We start from the raw sequence: 21,375 nt of genomic DNA, 5'->3' as shown, positions 1-21,375 counted from the left end.
GATAAGGTAATTAATGCTGCTAGCTAGTTAATGAAGCTTGTGTGACAGTTTCAGACTTATTCAGAAAATGGGCCAGATTCCCCTTTGGGCCTTTTTGGATCAGGCCAAACCAAAGGCTGAAGTGGGAAGAGAGGTTGGTCAGACCAGCTGAAATCTGCAGGGACAATGACCCTGCACATGTGGTCTTGGCTTGTTGGAAGTGAAGGACTACGCACTGTCTCTTGTCTCAATGACATAGGAGGACAGACTAGTGAGACAGAGGGCTAGAGGGTCAAGACATTGGTCATTCCTTCTCTACTGCTCTGACACTATCCCTTTGATATATAGATTGCTAATTTCAGGGACTTCCTTCCAGCCACTTCCTTCCTCTTCTCTTATCTTCTCTTCCTTCTACCTTGCAACATGCAAGCTCCTCTCCCCTGCACCATATGTGCAGAGATGCAGAATCCATCTGTATCCAGCTAGATAGATAGATTAGAGATCCCATCTCCTCACTTTCCTATCTAGAATGGAGTTCTCTAATAAATAACATTTATATTGATTTGAAACTATGAACTGGCTCCAAGTTACTTTACTCTCAGCATACACGCATGCCTAAGTAAATTCCGCTGTGTTGTGCCTCTGTGCACTCTGCTATAATGAAAAAAGGGTTTCTCTTACCAGAGAGAATTCCCAACACACCCAACCCAATTCCTGGAAAGAGCAAGCGTGGTGTAGTGGTTAGAGTGCTGGACAAGGTCTGGGGAGACCCGAGTTCAAATCCCCATTCAGCCAGGAGACTTGATGGGTGACTCTGGGCCAGTCACATCTCTCTCAGCCTAACCTAATTCACAGGGTTGTTGTGAGGAGGAACTTAAGTATGTAGTGGGCTCCTTGGAGGAAGAGCGGGATATAAAATGTGAATAATAATAATAATAACAATGTTACAGATAATTATAATATTACACATACGAAGCCAGAATTACACAACACAGGCAGAATCTCCAATTCCAGTTGAATCAGAGACGTTTCTACCAAAGCATAGAAGGAGAAACTGCAAGAAATATAGAAACACCAAATAAAGAAGAAACAGTGCAATTCTGGGGGAAATAATGGAACAATCCAATAGATTATAATAAAAAAGCAGGCTGGGTGAAAGAGGTCAAAAAATGTAACCAACAAATGCAAGATCTAATAATAACACCAGAATTAATAAGTGAAACAGCAAAGAAAATTAAAAATTGGACTGCGCCAGGTGACGATGAACTGTCTGGCTTTTGGCTTAAACACCTAACAAGCCTTCATAAACAACTATCAAAATAGTTCAATCACATTTTGCAAGGAGGTGATATTGAAAAATGGCTAACAACTGGGAAAGCTTATCTCATCATGAAAGACCCAGCAAAAGGTGCACTTCCAAGTAATTATAGACCAATAACCTGCCTCCCAACCATGTTCAAATTATTAACTGGAATAATAGCAGATGAAGTGATGCAACACTTATTAACTAACAAACAGCTTCCAGTTGAACAGAAAGGAAATTGCCCGAACACCAGAGGCACAAAAGACCAGCTGCTAATTGACAAAATGATTTTAGAAAATTGCAGGAGAAGAAAAACCAATCTAAGTGTTGCATGGATTGACTACAAGAAAGCCTTTGATTCATTGCCTCACACATGGATACTAAAATGTTTAGAAACAACTGGTGTCAGCAAAAACGTTCAGATATTTATTTTTTAAAAAGCAATGAGCAGGTGGAGTACACAGTTAACAATCAATGGCGAGACACTTGGACAGGTTAGCATTAGAAGAGGCATTTTCCAAGGGGACTCACTATCCCCTCCGTTGTTTCTAATCGCCATGACTCCACTTTCACAAATACTGTACAAAACAGGCCTCGGATACCAAACATCTAAAACATCAAGTAAAATCAACCATCTGCTGTACATGGACGATCTGAAGTTGTTTGGAAAGTCCCAGCCAGAAATCGAATCACTGCTAAACACTGTCCGTATATTCAGTAGCGATATAGCAATGGAGTTTGGACTAGACAAGTGTGCTGCATTAATAATGAACAGAGGGAAAATAAGAAAAACAGAAGGAATAGAACTGCCCAATGGAAGCAAGATCAAGAACCTGGGAGAGAAAGAATGTTACAAATACTTGGGCATTCTCCAGGCTGATAACATCGCACACACTGAAGTTAAAAGAAAAACTGGAAGTGAATACACCAGGAGAGTTAGAAAAATCCTTAAGTCCAAACTCAATGGCGGGAACATCATACAAGCCATAAACACCTGGGCTATACCTGTTATCAGATACACTGCAGGTATAATAGACTGGACCCAGGCAGAGCTAGAGACGCTAGATCGTAAGACCAGGAAAATCATGACCATCAATCATGCTCTGCACCCCCGCAGTGATGTCGATAGACTCTACCTCCCTCGCAGCTCAGGTGGAAGAGGAATGCTGCAAGTCCATCAAACAGTAGAGGAGGAGAAAAGAGGCCTTGAAGAATATATCAAGGACAGTGAAGAAGATGCACTTCAAATGGTCAATAATGCGAAACTATTCAACACCAATGAAAGAAAGCAGGCCTACAAGAAAGAACAAGTCAAGAACCGAGCAGAAAAATGGAAAAATAAGCCCCTGCATGGTCAATATTTGCACAATATAAGTGGAAAATCAGACATCACCAAGACCTGGCAATGGCTTAAGAATGGCAACTTGAAGAAAGAAACAGAGGGTTTAATACTGGCTGCACAAGAACAGGCGCTAAGAACAAATGCAATAAGAGCAAAAGTAGAAAAATCCACCACAAACAGCAAGTGCCGCCTTTGTAAAGAAGCAGATGAAACAGTGGACCACCTAATCAGCTGTTGTAAAAAGATCGCACAGACTGACTACAAACAAAGGCATGACAAGGTAGCAGAGATGATACACTGGAACATCTGCAAAAAATACAAGCTACCTGTAGCCAAAAATTGGTAGGACCATCAAATTGAAAAAGTTGAAGAAAATGAAGATGTAAAAATATTATGGGACTTCCGACTACAAACAGACAAACATCTGCCACACAATACACCAGATATAACTGTAGTCAAGAAGAAAGAAAAACAAGTCGAAATAATCGACATAGCAATACCAGAGGATAGCAGAATTGAAGAAAAAGAAATAGGAAAAGCACAAAATACAAAGATCTACAAATTGAAATTGAAAGGCTGCGGCAGAAAAAGACCAAAATAATCCCAGTGGTAATTGGCACCCTAGGTGGAATCCCAAAAGACCTTGAAGAGCACCTCAACACCATAGGGGCCACAGAAATCACCATCAGCCAATTACAAAAAGCAGCTTTACTGGGAACAGCCTATATTCTGCGGCGATATCTATAACAACAGCAACAACACTGACAATAAAATTCTGGCATCCCAGGTTCTTGGGAAGGACTCGATGTCTGGATAAAACAAACCAGTCAATAACACCTGTCTGACTGTGTATACAAGAAATAATTATAATTCCGGGCCAGGAAGGGAGCAAAAGGGTTGCCCTGGCTGCTGGGAGAATGGAGGAGTCTCCCAACTACCTGGCCACACTGGCTTCTAATGCTTGTTCTGGGGAAGAGTGAGTGAGTGGATGAGGCTTCTTTAAACAATGGAGGCCTTTAAAAAAAATAATCAATGTGAGCTATAGGAACAACACATACAGTATTATGACTGAATTGACGGACCATTTGCTATAAAGCTCCAATTGGGTGGATGGAGGAGTGAAAAGCAGAGCGGAGAATATTTGGGGGTAGCACCCACTACCCCTTACTACCCCTGGGAGTCCTCCCTGCCTCCTGGCCAAGCAGGCATTTCCCTCCCATTTTCTTCATTCGTTATCTGGCTTTCGATATGCCGGCAGCATAGCACATGTGATCTGACTTCAAAGCAGATACAGCTCCTCCCACCCACCCAATTAATGTCCTCCAGTTTGTCCTCTCATTATGGAGGAGTCAACACAGCCATGCTAACACCCAGCTGTTTGGGTTCCCTTTTCCAGCTGTGCTCAAAGACACGGCAGAATCCTCCTGTGGCTTGTCAGTGCGTGGGGGTGGGGGGGAAGAGAAGTGAATCTGTTTACCCAGGGGCTGTCTATGACAATCTGTCTCAACAGGCCTTATAAACCCACCTCCCCGTGGCAACATGATATATTAATATATTTGCTCCCCCCCTCCCCACATCTGCTTCTAATTTCTGCCTATTTATCTCCCAGGTGGAGAATGCCGTGACAAGCTAAATAGAGGCATGCATCTGTAAACACTTAAAAATAATTCACTCTCAGCCTGACAAATTCCTCTGTGGAAGAGCATTGTGTAGACCAAGCTTAGGAGGAAATGACAGTTGAGCAGAAAATGCTAATCGGGCATGAGGCTGCGTTGGATGCTCCTTGAAGAGGCAAGAGAACAGGGCAGGAGAAGACCACAGGATATCCGTTTAAAACATCTGGTACACTTCTATCCTGGCAAAGCCTGCAAACAGCACTCACTATAGAGCCATCTGACTATGGAGGTCATCCATTTTTTTTCTCCTAACAACAGCCCTGTGAAGTAGGATGCTATGCTCAGGGAGTGCTTAAACCAAGGCTACTCAGGAAGTCTCATGGCTGAGTAAAAGAATGAGTTGGAAGTTCAGTTGGAGGAGAGCTGGTCTTGTGGCAGCAAGCATGACTTGTCCTTCTTGCTAAGCAGGGTCCACACCAGTTTGCATTTGAATGGGAGACTGCATGTGAGTGCCATAAGATATTCCCCTTTGGGGGATGGGGCCACTCTGGGGAGATCACCTGCATGTTTGCATGCAGAAGGTGCAAAATTCCCTCTCCGGTATCTCCAGATAGGGCTGGGAGAGATGTATGCTGTAACCTTGGAGATGCAGCTGCCAGTCTGGGTAGACGATACTGAGCTAGATGGGCCCATGGTCTGTCTCGGTATACAGCAGCTTCCTATGTTTCTTATTCAAACCCGGAGGTCGATGTCTCTCAACCACTCTTGCTAATTTTATTTATCATATTTATTGATCATTTATTTATCATATTTTATACCACCTGATATGAAAATCACTAGTAAATGCAAATTGAGCAATTTTCATGTAAATTATTATTATTATTTCTTGTTTACAAAGTCAGACAGGTGTTATTGACTGGTTTGCTTTATCCAGTTCTTCCCAAGGACCTGGGATGGCTGAATTTTATTACCAGTGTCATTGTTGTTGTTATTACAGATACTGTCGTATACCACCCCAAACCCACGTCTCTGGGTGGTTTACAACAAACAAACAAAAAGCTAAAATAAAATTATTTAAAATAAATGACAACACAAAACTTAAAACAGTAGTTAAAACAAAATAAATAATATAGTAAAAGTTAAAACATTACAATTTAAATTTTAAAAACAACATTGTAAAATGATGCTAAAACTGTTTAAACAATAATTAAAAGCCTGGGTGAAAAGGTGCGTCTTTAAATACTTTTTAAAAGCTGTCAGAGATGGGGAGGCTCTTATTTCCAAAAGCTCTGGGATCACTTTCCAAAGCTCTGGGGCATCAGCAGAGAAGGCCTGACCCCGAGTAGCCACCAAACGAGCTGGTGGCAACTGCAGATGGACCTCTCCAGATGATCTCAAGGGGGGGGGGCTCATAACTAAGAAGATGTTCTCTTAAATACCCAGGGCCCAAGTTGCTTAGGGCTTTATAGCTTATAAACAGCACCTTGTATTTTGCCCAGAAACTTATCGGCAGCCAGTGTAGATCTTTCAATACAGGAGTAATATGGTCTCTCTGAGATGACCCAGAGACCAACCTGGTTGCCGCATTCTGAACCAGCTATAGTTTCCGGACTACACACAAAGGCAGCCCCACATAGAGCATGTTAGGGTAATCCAGTCTGGAGGTTACCAGCATATGTACCACTGTTCTGAGGTAATTTATCTCAAGAAATGGGTGCAGCTGGCGTATCAGCCAAAGCTGATAGAAGGTACTTCTGGCCATCACCTCAACCTGGGAGACCAGGGAGAGGCTTGGATCCAGAAACACCCCCAGACTGCATACCTGTTCCTTCCAGGGAAGTGTGACCCCATCCAGAACAGGCAGATCAATCTCACCTCCCGTGTTTCGACCCCCACACAATGAGTACCTCCGTCTTATCTGGATTCAGTCTCAGTTTGTTATCCCTCATCCAGCTCATTTCCTCCTCCACACAGGCATTTAGGGAGGTTATGCCCCCTCCCGATGATGCTGACATGGAGAAGTAGATTTGGGTGTCATCAGCATACTGATAGCACCCTGCACCAAATCTCCTGATGATCTCTTCTAGCTGTTTCATGTAGATGTTAAACAACATTGGAGACAATAAGGAGCCCTGAGGGACAGCAGTTTCCAAGGGACACCATCTGGAATCTGCCTGAAAGGTAGGAGTAGAACCACCACAAAGCAGTGTCTCCCACTCCCAACCCCCTCAGACGCTCCAGAAGGAAACTATGGCCAATAGTATCAAAAGCCGCTGAGAGGTCCAAAAGGACCAACAGAGTCACACTTCCTCTGTCAATTCCCAATTGGAGATCATCCATCAGGCCGACCAAGGCAGTCTCCACCCCATAGCCCGCCCAAAAGCCAGTTTGAAATTGAGCAATGGGGCACATTTTAAAGTGGAGATACTCATATATTTAGAAGGGGAGGGTGACAGCCCCTATCCACCCTCTGCATAGCATCCCTTCAGCAGTTGGTCCTCATACTTGCTTTTAGACTGTGCACCCTTTGGGAACAAGGAACGATGTTATTTATTTGTCTACAGAAAACACTTTGAAAAGAGGTATAGAAAGATTCTTCCTAGCAGTACAGCTTACTTGCTTTAGAGCAAGCATCTTGAACAGTGGTCCTCCAGACGTTGTTGGGCTACAGTGTCCAGCCCTCCCAGTCACAATGGCCAGGAGTCAGGGAGATGTAGGCCAACATCTGCAGGACATCCTAACAAGCTGTGGAGGGGGAGCCAAAGGAGGCACAGCTGCCTCTGCTTCTGGGCTGCTCCTCTTTTTCCTGCCCCACCTGAGCATTGCACTGCATGTAGGCTGGACATTCATCAGGTAGAGCTGCTCCACATCTATCCAGTGGCTGTTGCTGGTGTCTATGTTATGTTTCTTTTTAAAATTGTGAGTCCTTTGGGTACAGGGAGATAGATTCTATCTATCTATCTATCTAAACCATTTGGGATTTTTTGTTGAAAAGTGGTATGTAAATATTTGTTGCCGTCATATTCATAAAAACAATCTGAATGGTTGCTTGTGGTGAAGATGCTATTTTCCATAAAACTCAGGAAGTGGCCCTAAATGGCATCATGGTTAAGGATGTCAATCCATTATAAGAACCTCTGTGGGTCAGCCCCAAGGTCCATTTAGTTTCAATGGGGCATGAAAACAACAGTCCTTCCTTCCTTCCTTCCCAACATGTCAGTGAGGCCGTTCTCACAACCAGCCCTACTTGGGTAGGGCAGTGGTAGCCTGCGTAGGGCTGGTTCTGAGAAAACTCCCCCCTCCGGATTGCTCCCAATCTCAGTGCTCCTCTGCCAGGTAGTCCGGGTGTTGTACCTCACCACTCAGTTGTGTTGGGTGCATGGGGTGCCAACAGCCGTTGAGGCCAGCTGCTGATCATGTGGGTGCATGGCATGGTGGAGCCCAGAGGATGCTCTGATCATCTGGGAGGAGGCAGGTAGGATCCGGCCTCCCCCCAGCCCCACCAGCTGTGGTCGTGTGAATGACCACAGGCTCACCCTTCCTTCCTTCCTTCCTTCCTTCCTTCCTTCCTTCCTTCCTTCCTTCCTTTTGTTTACTGCCTAACTGAAATGGTTCTAGGCAGTTCACATGAATAATATAAATAAATAAATAAATAAATAAATAAGTGACCTGTTAAAGCAATTAAAAATTAAAATGTTTAAAAGCTGTTTCAGGCCATTTCAAAGTCACCGAAGGCCAGGCTAAAAAACTGTCTTTTGCGAGCTCTTTTAAAGGCTGCTAATGATCTTATTTATTGTTAAACTTATATACTGCCTTTCATTAAAACAACCCCAAGGAAGTTCTTAGGCCTTGGATTTCGATAGGGAGCTATTCCACAGCCCAAGAGTGTCTCAGAAAAGTCACTGGCAGACTAGCTAGCAGCAGCTGGAGATGGACCTTGTGGTCCATCTCCATTGTGGAGCTTGTTCCGAAACGCAGGCAAAAGCCAGTCTTTTCAATAAAACATCTTGCTTGTTTACTAACACGGCTTCCCATGGAAAGAAGAGGCCAGACTGAATGCAAACAGGGTCCAGCCAGGAAAATGAATAAACAGTAATGAGTAAGCTCAAACTCTATATCCGTTGCAGCACTTCCATTTAACACTGGCCGATTCACAGACCTGCCCATATTGTCCCCCCCAACAGTGTCGAGATGGGTGGGCAATTCTCTGGCTGGACTGCTGAGCCCAATTGCGAATTGCTTTTCAGATGAAATACCACTCTGGCGGTTCCCAGTTCTGAAATTAATACACTTTGAGCAGGTTGAGCAGAGGGAGAGGGGAAAATAAGCGTCTTACATGACTTCTCCAGAGAGTTAATTGAAGTCGTGGATCAAATCACAATAATGAGGTCGGAAGGATGCATCATCTGGTGAATAAGAAATTGGGTAGTGACGCGGATGAGGTTGGGCCAACCGTTCTCAAGGCAGGACCAGGTGCTTGGCAGCCATACAGGTGGTTACCTTGAGCAACAGGATTCTATGGACTCTGGGCTAATTGTGGAATTCCTCAAAGGAAACACAATGACAGAACCATGGAACAGCAAGGTCTGAGATGTGGGGGTAATTTTTCTCCCCTCTCACTTTTCCTGATTGCGCTCCAGGCAAACAGACAGAAGCAAAGTGTCCAGTAAGTAGGAGATAGAAACCAGGACTGTGCAAAGCAGTCCTGTTTTGATTCTCTGATGCTCCAGCGGAAAACACTACGTTTCCCAAGAGCACCCACACCATGCCCAGGACTCTAGGGAAAGTCAAGAAATATGTTGTAAGTACAAACCACAGAGGTTCTGCCTATTTCCTCACCACTGGGAGTGTAGGAAGCTAGCCTGCTCAGTCCCCTGCCCAATCCTGAAAGTAGTACTTTTAGCAGTGACAGGTGAGAGAGCCAAAGCAAAACTTGGGGGGAACCAAACGATTTGGTCACTTTGCTTCAGGCCAAAAGGGCTTGAAGCCAAATAGACCACCAAAGTTTTGCACAGTCCTAATGGAAAGCACACTTAAGGCCCATTCACACGCTATGTTTAGTACTCGTACAACAAGTGTACAGTGTACACAGGTACAGCTCTGGGCACAGGTACAGTCATTCACACGTTATGCTGAATGCCAGTACAGAAGTACATTTTCTATCTGTACCATTAATAATAATAGTAGTAGTAGTAGTAATAATTTGATTTCTATACCGCCCTTCCAAAAATGGCTCAGAGCCATTACACAGAAAATAACAAAGAAATAAGATGGAACCCTGTCCCCAAAGGGCTCACATTCTAAAAAGAAACATCAGATAGACACCAGCAACAGTCACTGGAAGTACTGTGCTGGGGGTGGATCGGGCCAGTTACTCTCCCCCTGCTAAATAAAGAGAATCACTACGGTAAAAGGTGCCTCTTTGCCCAGTTAGCAGGGGTTAGACCCATTGCATTTGATGGGTCTGTATCCAGGTTCGCTTTTAAAACAAGCACATGTACAGTCATTCACACAATCACATGTACAAGTGTAAAGATACACACACACACACACACTTACTTGTACAGCATAATGTCTGAATCAGGCTTTTAGAGAAAGCCTTAAGAGGAGAACACGGTTCTTCCCCTGAATCAACCCTGTTGACCAAAGCTCTTGAGTTTGAACTGTAAAGGTGCAGTTCTCCTCCACCATTTAACCCTTATTTTGTGTTTTGTTTTGTTTGTTTGAAGTATTTATACCCCGCCCCTCCAGTACACTACTGCTCGAGGTGGCTCATAATGTTGATAAAATCGATACAATGTAAAATAAGACTAATCAAACTAACCAAATTAAGTTAAAAAAGTTAAAAATCCATGCTAAAAATCCGACGCTTCCAGTGTCCAGCTCCTTTCCTTCTTGCTATGCACTGGGAACAGGATCAGGAGGCAGCAGTCTGGAAAACCTTAAAGGAAGCACGATCCCCCCACTCCACTTCACCCCCACTGCCTTATGTACCATGAGATGGTGGGAGAGCAGAGCAGGGGAGATGGAAACTAAAGCTAATGGGAGGGGAGATGGAGGAAGAGCAGGAGGAGGAAGACTCCATTGCTGGAACTGATGGGGACCCAGGGAAGTCAGTCATTTTTCATCCTTCCTGACTCTGCTCTTGTAGCTTCAACGCAGAAAAGCCCAACCAAGAGAAAGCCCTATTAAAAGCCCTATTATTACATTAAAATCACCAGGCTGCAAAAGCTCACCAGAAGTCCCACTTGACATGTCATTCAGTCACCCCTCCCAGCAGCTTAACCTGCCGCTCATGCAGAGGTGCGCCTGGGAATTTTAGAGCCTGGACTTAAGGACTGGAGCCTGGACTTTGGAGCCCCAACCCTGCAAGTTAAGCATCATCCCCCTACACACACACACACACACACACACGCTGACACACTGACACACACAGTATTTTTAATGTGTGGGTTCTTGAGGGCACAAAAACAGCCACTGAACGCAAAAGAATGTAAGAATATAAAACAGTTCTATTTATGCAAATATGCACTAGCAGAAACATTTCCGCACACAACTTATTCCCATCCCACATATTCCTTTCCCCACTCTCCCCTCTGTCTCTAAAGCACCCGATGCAGGTCACAATCACACTCGGCCACCTGGTGCAGCGTGGCTGGAACGACTCTCCCTGCCTTTAAAGTAGGAAGAATCGTTCCAGCCTGCGCTGCTCAAAGCTGCGCAGGCTGATTGCCTTTCCAAACGGGGCCACACGGCCCCATTTGGAAGGGAGATCACGCCCCCGTGTCTGATGCAGGGGCATGGCTAGCAGGGAGCGTCTGACATCAGATGCGGGGGCGGGGCCAGGGGGCCGCAGCAGCCGCACATGGGCCACCACCAGCCCAGCTCTGCTCCTGATTTTAACTTATGGATAGGGCTAAAGAGAAATGATGAAAATTTTCTTTCTCTTTATCTCCAGGAGAAGCTTCACCTGTTGAATGTCTTCCATGCCAGGATGCTGTCAAAGCACAGGAGCAGAGTTAGGTCCCCACGCCCACCCAAGTCACAAACATATATGCAAATGGGAACAATTCATTGAAACCTAATACGGTGGGCGCGGAGCTGAGGGTTTTGGGTGAGGGGTTCTTGGCCTCCCCTGTGGCAAACCCAGCATAAGGCAGGTCATTACAGAATGTGTTTTTAAGAAAGACATTTGAAATACTGTTTTCCTCATAATACAAAATCCAGCTTGCTGTTCCCCAGTGGTTCTCACTGCATTAGATGGCTTTAAAAGGGGGAATAGACAGATTCACAGATGAGAAGTCTACCAACACCAGGAGCAATTCCAGACAACTTGTGAGGGTTTGTGACAGCACGCCAAAGAGGAGATCATCCATCATCTGGGGAGAAGGTAGGTTAATCCCTGCCTCCCCCCCGTCCTCCCCACCCCTCTCATGGTTGGGTATAAACTTTCCTGGGTCATTGTTGAGAACCTGACCAATAGTGGCCTGGTTCACACAATCATTCAAACATAGGTTTAATGTGGGTTGCCGACATTGGCTCGATTGTGTGAACCCACACCGAGATGGGAATCTCAGATTCATCTCAGGCCATAAGCCACCTTGGTGTGGGTTCACACAATCACACAAATGTCGGTAACCCACATTAAACCTTGGTTCAAGCGATTGTGTGGGCCAGGCCAGTGTCAGGCTCCTCTAGTCCTTGCTGAACCTTGACTCTGATCCAGCCAGGCTCTCTGAAGTGCACTCCTCATGGTCCCCCCTCCCATTTCTCCTTCCTGATTGCGCTGCCCTTTCTCTTAAGTGGTAAATTATACTCCCTGCTAGGGCCTTTTCATATGCCTGCCACAAAAGGCGCAGCCCTTCACTTAGCCAAACTCCAACAAGACTTAAACAATTTGAAAGGGGAAGGGATTATTTATTGTGAAGCCTATTGTTGAGACTGGCTTGATTTATTTTAACACTCGCCATTAAACATCTGAATGGGAGTCCGCGTCCCCTGGCCCTCATGCTGCGGTTCTAGTCACGGAAACAGTAACAGCCCCCATTATTGGTACTGTGGGACGTTGGCTGCCAATTACCTTGAATTATACATTTCGGTTAGGGAATATAAAATAATTAGTTTCATAAGGTCGGAGAAAAATGGCTCGCTCTGTACCGAGAATCCCCCCTTTCCCCAGCCCGTTACATTTCCAAGAGCTGCAATAAAGTGGATCTATGAATAGTTTGAGGCTCGCATGAAAGAAGATGCGCTTATTGTCTCTCTGCGATTGCCGTGGCAACCTCTCAAGGGTGGCCTGTGGCTCACAGCTAGCTGGAATGTGAGAGACGTTTGCAAGAGCAGGCCCTGGAAGCCACGTCTGGCATAATGCTCAGGGCAAGGTGGGCCCCAAGCCAGGGCAATCAGGATAGGACCATCCTGGCACAGAGGAGAAGCATGACCGGTCCTTGGTTTAGCCCAGGGCGGCTCAACTTCAGCCCGCTTGCAAATGTTGGCCTACAACTCCTATAGTCCCTGGCTATTGGCCACTGTGGCTGGGGATGATGGGAGTTGTAGTACAGAAACAGCTGGGGGGGCCTAAGTTGAGCAGGCCTGGTTTAGCCATAGGAACATAGGAAGCTGCCCTATACTGAGTCAAACCCATCTAGCTCAGTATTTTCTACACAGACTGGCAGCAGCTTCTCCAAAATTGCATGCAGGAGTCTCTCTCAGCACTGTTGCTGCCAGGGAGGGGAGATCACTTGGAACCTTCCTCATGCAAACATGCAGCTGCTCTTCCCAGAGCGGCCCCATCCCCTAAGGCAGGCCTGTTCAGCTTCGGCCCTCCTGCAGATGTTGGCCTACAACTACCCACAATTACAATGCAGCAGCCAGATTGGTGTCTGCGTTTACCCAAAGAGACCATATAACACCGATTCTAAAAGAACTGCACTGGCTGACGATTGGTTTCTGAATGAAATACCAAGTGCTGGTTATTACTTTTAAAGCCCTTAACGGCTTAGGTCCAGGGTACTTAAGAGAGCGCCTTCACTGCCGTGAACCCCTGTCTAAAGAGAACTCTATGCACCTGCCTCTGAACATGGAGGTTCTTGTTAGCTCTCTTGGCTAAACCTATTCATATTCCTATTTTTTCCCCTGTGGATTTGATTATTAAAAACAAACTATGCAAGCTAGTGGCCATTTCTATTTCTGAGAAAGAAAGAGGAGGAGTTTGAGCCTTCCCAGTTTTCCTCCTCAGTCCCTACTTACAGTAGAATATAGGCACATAGGAAACTGCCTCGTATGGAGTCAAGCCATTGGTCCATCTAACTCAGTATTGTCCACACTGACTGGCAGTGGCTCTCCAAGGTTGCAGGCAGGAACCTCTCTCAGCCCTATCTGGAGATGCTGTCAGGGAGGGAACTTGGAACCTTCTGCATTCAAGCCAATGCTCTACCACTGAGCTATGACCCCCATCCTTTAAAAGGTTGCTCCCTACTGAGTCAGACCCTTGGTCCAACTCGCCCAGTATTGTCTACACCAGGGATTCTCAACGTTGGGTCCCCAGATGTCATTGGACTTCAACTCCCATAATCCCCAATCAAAGGACGCTAGGGCTGGGGATAATGGGAGTTGAAGTCCAATGACATCTGGAGACCCAATGTTGAGAATCCCTGGTCTACTCTTATTGGCAGCAGCTCTCCAAGCTTTCCAGCAGAAGTCTCTCCTAGTCCTACCTGGAAATGCTGTCGGGGATTGAACCTGGGACCTTCTGCATGCAAATCAGATGCTCTGCCAAGTATTGCCTTCATGGGGCAGGGGGCTGCCTCACCATTTGAGAACCATGGGCCAGATCCGTAGCCAGGGAGGGGGGCTTGGATGGGCCTGCCCACCCCAAGTTTCCTCTGCCCCCTAAATTGTCCACAAATGTTTAAAAATAATAATTAAAAAATAACTGAAAGTTATTTGCACTCAGGTCTGGTGGGTGCCAGATAGACTTCCCCCCTCCCTCCTTATTTTAGGCATCACCTGCATGGTGCCGCCACTCTTCCTTCTGGATGTATTTGTTATTCCATCACAGGTGTGGTCAGGAGGCTTGCCTGAGCAGAACTGGAAATGCCATTAACTCTCTTCAGGATGATAGCGGGAGGTGGGGGTGGCAGGAGCCAAAGAAGGCTTGAAAATGGATGTGCTGATGCTCATTCCTCAAAGGAGCTCTTCATAGGCACATAGGAAGCTGCCATTTACTGAGTCAAGCCATTGGTCCATCTAGCTCAGTATTGTCTACCCAGACTGGCAGCAGCTTCTCCAAGATGGCAAGCAGGAAGCTCTCTCAGCCCTATCTTGGAGATACCGAGGAGGGAACTTGGAACTTAGATGCTCTTCCCAGAGTGGCTCCATCCCCAAAGGGGAGTATCTTACTGTGCTCACATGTAGTCTCCCATTCATATGCAAACAGGGCAGACCCTGCTTAAGTATGGGCACAAGCCATGCTTGCTACCATGAGACCAGCTCTCCAACCCTTCAAAGTAGAGATGATATAATTACCACAGTCTCATGACAGCCGACGGGCATACTTCCCTTAGAGGACCTTTTCGCCTCCCGAAATTAAAACTACTTTAATTGAGCTGGGTCCGTGCTGTTGGCTTTATGTAACTAGAGCCACAGCTAGGGAAATCTGGTGAAACAGAAAAACTGAAATGCCAAGCCCCTCACTGTGCCATTTGGACACATTTCCTTTTTTATTTCTATCTTTATCTTTAAAACTCATTAATTAAAAAAAAATTAAATGACAACTCTCCCTCTTTGCCCCCGTGGCCTTAATTATGTCCAAGTCTCTGGTTTTTGTTTTCTTGATAAAAATCCTGCCATTATTAAAGCAACCCCAAATGGCTCCCTCAAAAATGACCTCTGCGGATATTTCCGGCCCTTTAGGAACCGCGGATACGTGGGCTTTAACCCTTTCGTATCCATGGATAATGAAACCAGGTGTCAATTAGATCCCTTCCCCTATGGCGGGGAAGCACCTCCGCCACTCACCTGGCCGCTGGGGGGGGGGCTCGGCTCTGGGGAAGCCAGGTGAGTGGTGGAGGCATTTTCCTGCCGTAGGGGCTGCTGGGTGGCACATTGCAGCTCCGAACAGCATTCAGGTGCCACCGCTGCGTAGATGAGCACCAAATTAATTTCCTCTTAAAGGTGCCTCCCACCGCCCCCCTGGAGGGGTGTTCACGGGCCGCTAGTGCATCTGGATGAGTGATTATATGTGAGCATGTCTGCAGTAAGATCCCTGAGGGCATAGGGGTGTAGCACAGGGGTAGAGCACCTGCTTTACATGCAGAAGACTGCAGGTTCCGTCCCTGGCAACTCCAGGTAGGACTGGGAAAGATTGCTGCCTGAAACCTCAGAGAAGCCGCCACTAGTCAGTGTAGATAATACTGAGCTAGATGGACCAAGGGTCTGACTCAGTAGAAGGCAGCTTCCTATGTTCCTATGACCTTGGACAGCATTTAAGGGTCAGGAGTCAGAATCTCAGTTAACACCAAAGAGGATCACAAGAGCTGGATATAGCAACATTAACAGGATGTTGCTCCAGCAGCTTCTGGGAGCAAACTGCCAGCTTTTTAAGGGAGCTGTCCAGGCAGAGTATCTTGGCCCCTTTCCTAGAGAAGCATATGTTTATTAAAGGGGTCTTGTCTGAATAGATAGGTGCTGGCTCCGGAAGCTCTATTAAAGGGGTAGTAGAGTGCGGTGTGTGTGGGTGGGTGCTCTGCTAGTAGGAGGCCCCTACTAGGACTGCAGATCCTCAGGGGAAGGACCTCAGCTGAAGGTCCTCCAAGCCAGAGGGTGAAGGCAAGGCTATGTCTTCAGGTCATAGTGGAAGGATTAGCTAGAGTCCCCCCCCCCCAGTTCTCCTGGTGTGAGGGTCCCAGTGTCCTGGTGTCATCCAAGATCTGGGAATACGTTCTTCCCAGCCTGCCTGATCCCCTGAATTTTTTGCCTTGTCCCCAAGTGTTCGTGTGTGTGGATGGTAAGGGTGGTGGTTGTGACTAGAAATGTCCTTAAAATGGGGTTTTTTATTTGCTTCAAATTCGAATTGAATTCCAAAAATTCATTTTGAATTCGAATTGCATTTGAATCTGGCTCAAAAATTCAATTCGAATTGCATTTGAATCTAAATCCAAATTGATTCTACACTGTTTTGGTGCTTTTTTGAACCAATCAAGGGGCCTGAATGGTTTTTAGAAGGTGCCAAACAGCTCTCGAATCCAGTATAGGAAAGAATCACCCCCTTTGATAGACCTTAAATTCTGGTTCCCTTACATCCTGAAATGAAAACACAAAGAAAATTCCCTTCACCAGCTGTACTCATCCAATGCAACCTATAACATCCAACTGAAAAACATCACAATTACAGTCCAGAAAAAGTGTCATAAATAAAAAACAAGAATTACTGAGATTGAAAAAGGATCACCCCCTCAATGTCAATATTTTGTTGAACCACCTTTTGCTTTAATAACAGCCTTGAGTCTGTTGGGATACTTCTCTATCAACCTTGCACATCTAGACGGAGCAATATTTGCCCACTCCTCCATACAGAACTGTTCAAGTTCGGTCACATTGGATGGTAGGTGTTGGTGGACTGCTATCCTCCCTGGATCCGGTCGGCCCTCCAAACTGGATGGAAGAGCAAGGAAGAAACTGGTAAGAGAGGTTACCAAGAGGCCAATGGCCACTCTGAAGGAGTTAAAGGACTTCATGGCAAAGAGTGGTTGTTCTGTGCATGTGACAACAATTTCACGAGCGCTCCACAGATGTGGCTTGTTCGGGAGGGTCTCAAGGAGAAAGCCACTTCTCAAGAAAGGCCACATTAAAGCTCCTTTGAGCTTTGCCAGAAGGCACCTTGAAGATTCTGAGGCCAAATGGAAAAAGGTCTTATGGTCAGATGAGACCAAGATTGAACTATTTGGCCTCAACACCAAACAGTACACCTGGCGTAAATCCAACGCAGCTCACCATCCACAACACACCATACCTACAGTGAAGCATGGAGGTGGCAGCATCCTGTTGTGGGGGTGTTTCCCTGCCTCAGGGACTGGGGCTCTCGTTAGGGTAGAAGGAAAAATGGATGGGGCAAAATACCGTCAGATTCTGGAAGAAAACCTGCTACCCTCTGCCAGACAGTTGAGGATGGGCAGAAGATTCACCTTTCAACATGACAACGATCCGAAGCACACAGCAAAATTGACCACACAGTGGCTGAAGGAGAAAAAAGTGAACGTCCTCATGTGGCCCAGTCAGAGCCCGGACCTAAATCCCATAGAAAATCTGTGGGGAGATTTGAAGATAGCAGTCCACCAACACCTACCATCCAATGTGACCGAACTTGAACAGTTCTGTATGGAGGAGTGGGCAAATATTGCTCCGTCTAGATGTGCAAGGTTGATAGAGAAGTATCCCAACAGACTCAAGACTGTTATTAAAGCAAAAGGTGGTTCAACAGAATATTGACATTGGGGGGGGGGGGGTGATCCTTTTTCAATCTCAGTAATTCTTGTTTTTTATTTCCGGCTTTTTCTGGACTGTAATTGTGATGTTTTTCAGTTTGATGTTATAGGTTGCATTGGATAAGTACAGCTGGTGAAGGGAATTTTCTTTGTGTTTTCATTTCAGGATGTAAGGGAACCAGAATTTAAGGTCTATCAAAGGGGGTGATTCTTTCCTATACCCACTGTACGATCCGAAATTCTAAAATTTGATTCAAATTTGAATTGAATTGCCCTTTAAGTGGTGCTTTGCTTCAAATTCAAATCACTTGAATCACCCAGATTCAAGTCAAATTGATTCAAATTTTAATAGATTTACATATCCCTAGTCATGGCACTAGAGAGGACTCTTTCCCTCCATTTGAACTTTAGATAACCTGGATGTGAGGTGGTGGTGGTTGTTGTTGTTAACCATTTCTTTGCCAGTGCTACAGGTGGCTTCAGTTCCTTTTGACACCTGCTGGTGATGGCTTCCATCCCCCTCAAAGGGCATTCTGAAGCAAAACAATGCTCCCAGCTGGTGGCTACATTTTTAGGGGGGCTGCCATTTATTCTCAGAATGCTTGGGAACAAGGCAATATTTGGAGCATATATTGCTGATAAAATGGCAATGGCCATTGCCAGCCAGTGGCCATTGAGGGGAAGTCTACTACTTTCGATGGCCCAATGAGGTACAGCCTCGTCCTAAAACGAATGACAGGAAATGCCCACTAAAATGCACTGGTTCCTCACAATGGCCATAGGAATAGATGGCATTTCTGAATAGCCAAATAGGGATGTGTGAACCGGCTCGCATCAAGCCAGGCTCGACATTGCGCTGGCACAGTTTAGGCAGTCTGAGTTCAAACTGGACCGTCCCCCGATTTGAAGAACCAGCTCACAGGCCGACTCGGGTGGAGCTATACTGGGAAAGAGGAATCCAGCTAGGATTCCCATTTACAAGTAAGGGGGCAGGATTCCTTAGGCTAAGAAGGGGCAGCAGCAAAAGCAGGATATTTACCTTTAGTTTCCCACTCATAGGAATGGCAGAAGCGGCAGCGGCGGCAGCAACATAAGAGGTGGCAGGAACTCTTCCAACTCCCTCGCTGGCTGCCCAAATGACCGGCTGGGCCAGCTGCAGCCCAGTTCAGGCCTTTGAACACGCAAGCACATGATCGGCCAGCTGGCTCACACACCCCTATGGCCCACGGCCATTCAGAAAGTCCATGGCCATTTTGTCCATCTGCTCAGTACTGTGTTGCCGCCATCACCAATGGTAGGATCTCGCCCCAACATTTCAAAGGTTTTTGCTCCCCCTGGAACTGCCCTCCAGTTTGAAGCCCCTGAAATCCACAATCTGGAGGTGAAAGTTTCCAAGTGACTTTTTAAAGGCCTTTAAAAGATCTTGTTTATTACCTTTTTATTTTTCTGTTCAAATGTTTTGGCACTTGACAGATCAAACGCCACCTTCCTGCTTCCCAGCTGTTTGTATGAGCCCCTTTCTCCTCCCATAAAGCCTAAATGCTTTTTTCATTTTATTACAAAAAAGGGAAAGTTTAATTTTTCCCCCTCCCCCGGGAACTTCCTTCTGGGCTTATGTTGCTCAACCCCCTTATGAGAATTTGCTGAACTCTGAGCTTTTGAAAAGTTGAACTTCTCACTTTCTAATCATATTTTTCCCTAGAAAAATGGGAAAATAACCAAAACACATAAAGGAGACAGATGGGAATCTTAGTAATGCCATCGTGGCCACACAGGAGAAAGTAATAAAAAAAATTATGATAGGAGTCAGGGTTTTATTATGACAATTATAATTGTAGAAGCATTTTGAAGGTAGATGCTGTGCTGATATAATTTATGATACCTTCACAAAACCAATTTTTGATTCAGGCTGGCCAAGAATAGGTTTCTTACATTAAGGTATTTTTTTGTTCTTCTTCTACCCCATCATGCTTTGAATTTAAGATGCAAAAGCAGAACCAAGAGGCATAGGGTTTGTATTATGGGGGAGAATATGATATTGCTACCTTCCTTTCCTTTTATTTGAACCAACATTGATTTGTTAATGGTTTTCACAATGGATAAGTCTTCACAATCACAGGAATCATGGTTAATATCTTACAGTGTGTTCACACATGTAGTCTCCTATTCATATGCAACCAGGACAGACCCTGCTTAGCAAAGGGGACAAGTCATGCTTGCTACCACAAGACTAGCTCTCCTCCCTGACATCTGGATGGCAGTTCCATCAGGGTGGCAGTTTCCCTGAGGCTCCAGTTCATGACCTGGGCTGAAACGCCTTGGGCATGGGCTGTGGAGGGCTCAGATTGCATTCTGAACTTCTATTGGCATAGACATGAAGGGAGCAGCCTTTTGGGAGCCATGGAATAGAGTCAAGATGCTAGTGCTCTAGCATCCTCATCTGGGAGGAGAGCTGGTCTTGTGGTAGCAAGCATGAATGGTCCCTTTTGCCAAGCAGGATCTGTCCAGGTTGCATATGAATAGGAGACTACATGTGTTCACTGCAAGATATTCTCCTTAGGGGGTGGGACCATAGCTCAATGGAAGAGCACCTGCATGTTTGCATGAAGAAGATTCCATGTTCCCTCCCTGGCAACATCTCCAAGGAAGGACTGAGAGAGATTTCTGCCTGCGACCTAGGAGAAGCTGCTGCCAGTCTATGTAGACAATACTAAGCTAGATGGACCGATGGTCTGACTTGGTATATGGCAGCTTCTTATGACCTCTGTGTGGATCAGGGCTTCCATCAGTAGCTGAAGGCACACCACCACTACAACACTCTCTCCTGCAGGATCACTGAGGACCTGGCACTTCAGGGCTTTGAGTGTAACCCCTGGCCTGCACCTGGACAGCATGGAGTGCTGTCAGTAGCAACTGGCAGTATCCCATCCCATCCCATGTATCTTAACATACATGTTATTGGGGGAGCTAGAAAGATAGTCTTGTATGGGGGAAGGACAAAAGATTTTGGCAATGTCATGGCTCAGAATTCTGACTCAGAAGAGTCAGAGCAGGACGACTTACCAGCTAGTGAGGGCTTAGAGGCACAGCCACAGGATTTGGCAGAGAAACCAGACTCTGGAGCTGAGGATTCATAACAGCTGCCAGACGTGATCTCTGATGGGGAAGAGCCTAGGATTTCACCTGTCTTGAGATGACATCTCAAAAGGCAGGCTCAGTGGGAGTCACACAGGTGTAGGAGATCCCAAGAAAGAAAGCCAAAGTGCTGACTCAGGGAAGTCTGATTGGCTGCTGGTTCTCTTGAGCCATATATATTCAACAGTCTCTCTTCACTCTGATGCTGTTTGCAGCTTCATTGGCTGCAGGTAGTGTGCTCTTGAATTTCAACCATTTCTGTGTCTCAGTTTGCCTTGTCTGTACTTTCCTGCATTGTTCCCTTAATTCCTTGTTCTGTGTTCTTCACTTGTTTCATTCCTTGTTTTGTCTTTTTCTTCCACTTATTACTCAGATAGTGTTAGAGGGGGGTACCTAGTTTCAGTTCAGGGGACTTAATCCATTGATTAATTGCTTTGTGAGCCTTTTATTTTCCTTCATTTGGTTTTGCTGCTGCTTTCTGGTTACTCTCAGGGGGAGTGCTGAAGGGGGTTGTAA

Source organism: Hemicordylus capensis, chromosome 7, assembly GCF_027244095.1.
Source record: "Hemicordylus capensis ecotype Gifberg chromosome 7, rHemCap1.1.pri, whole genome shotgun sequence".
NCBI classification, from domain to species: domain Eukaryota; kingdom Metazoa; phylum Chordata; class Lepidosauria; order Squamata; family Cordylidae; genus Hemicordylus; species Hemicordylus capensis.
This window is presented reverse-complemented; position numbering follows the sequence as displayed.